Source organism: Bidens hawaiensis, unplaced genomic scaffold (genome assembly GCF_021521415.1).
Source record: "Bidens hawaiensis isolate Kalapana, Puna unplaced genomic scaffold, B.hawaiensis_p1.1 tig00068904_1, whole genome shotgun sequence".
NCBI lineage: Eukaryota > Viridiplantae > Streptophyta > Magnoliopsida > Asterales > Asteraceae > Bidens > Bidens hawaiensis.
In genome coordinates, this window is record NW_027502162.1 from 1,035 (window position 1) to 5,000 (window position 3,966).

Sequence of the window (3,966 nt, forward strand, 5' to 3'; positions counted from 1 at the left end):
CAATCCAACAGAGGCATTAACTCTCTAAGCCGAGTACTTGTCCAACTCAAACAAAACCTACCCAGTTCTCCACTCCCTGAACCTAATAAGGCCAAGAGGCTGTATATATATTACACACATGAAATTCGTACGAGTGTTGGAAACACGTAAGTCAGTGTTGGCGCGGCACCAAGCTTAAACTCATACAGTCCAACTACGAGCCCGAGGCTGGCCGTATGTAAATCATACAAGTGTTGGCGCAGCACCAAGTTGAAATGGCACGTGTCTTGAACTTTTGCGAGAAAGTTGGAAATGCACAAAACAACTCAACCCAAACATGGCACCAAGTCATGCACAAAAACATAAAAGTAGCAAAAAAAAGGGTTGCAACACGAGGACTTCCCAGGGGGTCACCCATCCTAGTACTACTCTCGCCCAAGCACGCTTAACTGCGGAGTTCTGATGGGATCCGGTGCATTAGTGCTGGTATGATCGCAACCGAAATAGAAGCCTTAGCTTATTCATTTATACATTTCCCAAAAGGTAAAAAATAAAAGAATCAAGACTTCCCAGTGGGGTCAACCATCCTAGTACTACTCTAGACGAAGCACGCTTAACTGTGAAGTTCTGTGGATACGAGGCACAAGTAGCTGCAATGCTATGAATGTGTATATCCACCATGATTATATTGTTTTATACAATCAACACATGACATTTAGCAAACTGGCCTGTAATCCTGGCACTTTACCCGATAAGCTGGTCATAAAGTTTCCTCTCATGTTCGCAAGTCACGTCGCCCGATAACCTGGCCACAATGACTTGCAAAACCAAAGCTGGCCGGTAAACCTGGCACGTTACCCGATAAATGCACGGCACGTTGCCGGTAACCTGGGCACGTTGCCCGGTAAGGTTAGCACGTTACCCGATAAAATGTCGGCGTTGCCCGGTAAAGTATCCACGTTGCCCGGCAAACCTGGCCCGCTGCCCGGTAAGGTTAGCACGCTGTTCGACAAACCTGTTACGGTCCATCGGCTTCGGGTTAACCCGAAGACATGATGTCATGATTCCATACCCGTTAACGTCGACCCATTCTGTAAAAAAACCTGGAACGTTGATGTCGAGCGAGCCCGGTCCGCATTCGGGTCCGAGCACGACACGGATCTACGTTTTAAACACATGACTGACTAACGATCGTGACCGACTAACGATTCCATAACACACCACCTATACCCATGATAATGCTTCCCCGCTGCAAGTCCCATTTTCGTGAAACTTGTGGTGACGTCGAGGGCCCGAGCACGACACGGTCAACATGTTGACCCGAAAACATGAGGTTACCAACCCCGACCCCATAAACCGCTCATAAAGTTTCCTCTCATGTCCCGGACGCAACGCCTCGTGTCATTAAAGCGGAGTTGCCCAAAACAGGCCCACGGGCCCACCAAGCCCGGCCCGCGGGCCCTTCACGACACGAAAGGGGGTTCATTTCTCTTGGACAGTCATATCTCATGGTCATGAGTACCCTCACAGAGCCTCGTGTCGATCCAACCCCGTTTGGACACCTTGCCCCCACCAAAGGCCATACGGACCAACCGGGCCCACCAAGCGGCCCGTCCCGACCCGAAAACCAAAATTTTTTTTTTGGGAAACTCATATTTCAATGTCCCGATGCCCCACGCCAAATTTCGTGTCAATCCGACCTCGTTTGGTAGGGTTTTCAAAAATTATGATTCCTCAAAAATTTAATATCTGTTCCTGTCACTATGCTAATTGTTCAGAATGCATATATAGGGAAGGGGTGGGTGTTGAGCGCCCATGCCTGGGCAAAGTTGGCTACCAAGCTAAAATATGGAGGTTCAACGTACGAGAAACCAAAGCCCCTCCCCCATGTTGCATACGAAGCTTGCCCAACGACTTGGTTTCTTGCACAACGACCCGAGTATACTGCCCCAAAGTTGCACGCCCATGGCCAGGCCAAGGCATGCCAAGGCGCCCATGGGCAAGCCAAAGGCATGCCTAGGCACGGCCAAAGCAAGCCAAAGGCACGGCCAAGGCAAGCCAAAGGCATGCCAAGGCAAGCCAAAGGCACGTCTAGGGCATGCCAAGGCACGCCCATGGTCAGGCCAAGGCTTGCCAAGGCACGCCCATGGCCAGCCCAAGGCATGCCAAGGCGCCCATGGGCAAGCCAAAGGCATGCCAAGGCACGCCCATGGGCAAGCCAACGGCATGCCAAGGCGCCCATGGCCAGGCCAAGGCACGTCCAAGGCATGCCAAAGCTCGGCCAAGGCAAGCCAAAGGCATGCCTAGGCACGCCCATGGCCAGGCCAAGGCATGCCAAGGCGCCCATGGGCAAGCAAAAGGCACGGCCAAGGCATGCCAATGCGCCCATGGGCAAGCCAAAGGCATGCCTAGGCACGGCCAAGGCAAGCCAAAGGCATGCCAAGGCAAGCCAAAGGCACGTCTTGGGCATGCAAGGCTCGGCCAAGGCATGCCCTGGCACGCCCATGGCCAGGCCAAGGCAAGCCAAAGGCATGCCAAGGCAGGCCAAAGGCACGTCCAAGGCATACCAAGGCGCCCATGGGCAAGCCAAAGGCATGCCAAGGCACGCCCATGGCCAGGCCAAGGCATGCCAAGGCGCCCATGGGCATGCCAAGGCGCCCATGGGCAAGCCAAAGGCACGTCTTGGGCATGCAAGGCTCGGCCTAGGCACGGCCAAGGCAAGCCAAGGCAAGCCAAAGGCAAGCCTAAGGCATGCCAAGGCGCCCATGGGCAAGCCTAAGGCATCCCAAGGCAAGCCAAAGGCACGTCCAAGGCATGCCAAGGCGCCCATGGGCAAGCCAAAGGCATGCCAAGGCACGCCCATGGCCAGGCCAAGACATGCCAAGGCGCCCATGGGCAAGCCAAAGGCATGCGAAGGCACGCCCGTGGGCAAGCCAAAGGCATGCCCAGGCACGCCCATGGCCAGGCCAAGGCAAGCCAAAGGCATGCCAAGGCGCCCATGGGCAAGCCAAAGGCATGCAAAACTCGGCCAAGGCATGCAAAACTCGGCCAAGGCACGGCCAAGGCATGCAAAACTCGGCCAAGGCACAGCCAAAGGCATGCCAAGGCATGCAAAACTCGGCCAAGGCTAGCATATGGGTGCCTTCAAAAATTATGATTCCTCAAAAATTTAATGTCTGTTCCTGTCACTTTGCTAAATGTTCAGAATGTATATATAGGGGGGTGTGGGTTGAGAGCAAGCATGCCTTAGGGAAGGTTGCCCCCTTGTCATGGCTGTGGGCTGCCATGACATGCTTGCTCGTCCGTTCTAGGCATGATTTAAGGTCGATGGTGGGTTTACGAAATTTTGTGGTGCAACGACACGTCCCTTTTATCCAAACGAAGCGTGGCTGGGGTGCTGGGTTGCTTTACTCGTCCAAGGCTTGATTCTTGGCTTTCCTGGTTTGGTTTCGAGAAGCGGCTGCCGAGGTGTATTTGAGGCGATGGCTAGGATGTTGGATTCCTGATTGATGGATCCCCAACTGATTTGTCCGGGGGGCCTCTTGTACGTTGACCGCCTTGCCCGGAATGGCTAGTTCCCCCGGGGGGGTCGTCATACGGTAGTCGTGGGAAGTCTGGTCGAGAGCTGGAAGATTAGTGGGCGCCTGTCGGTTGAGGGCACCTCCCAGGCCCAAGAATAGCATTATTCAGGTTGAGGTCACCTCCCTGATGAAAACAATGCTTTGGCCTGTCCTAGTCATGGTTATTGTGGATCGTTGCCTGCTGTTTTTTACAGCGTTGTTGTTGCCACAAGTGGGATAATTTCGTTTCGTTCGATCTTGATGAATGTCTAGAACGGCTTGGGTGGGGGGCGGGGGGTTGGGGGTATTCGCATCGCCCGGTGCTTTCTGGGGATTGCCATGGCTTTTGGCTGTTCACAATGCCTTTGTGCCTTGTGGGTTGTCACTAGTTGAGCGGTTCTTGGGAATGTCCATCGTAAAGGTGCAT

The 3,966-nt window shown here is 53.8% G+C and overlaps 1 non-coding gene across 1 annotated transcript; it reads right to left on the bottom strand.

Moving 5' to 3' along the window:
• Positions 1–360: 360 nt before the first annotated feature.
• Positions 361–479, bottom strand: LOC143605288 (5S ribosomal RNA). Its single transcript, XR_013148492.1, has one exon. It is a non-coding gene; the product is annotated as a 5S ribosomal RNA (ribosomal RNA).
• Between the last annotated feature and the right edge of the window lie 3,487 nt (positions 480–3,966).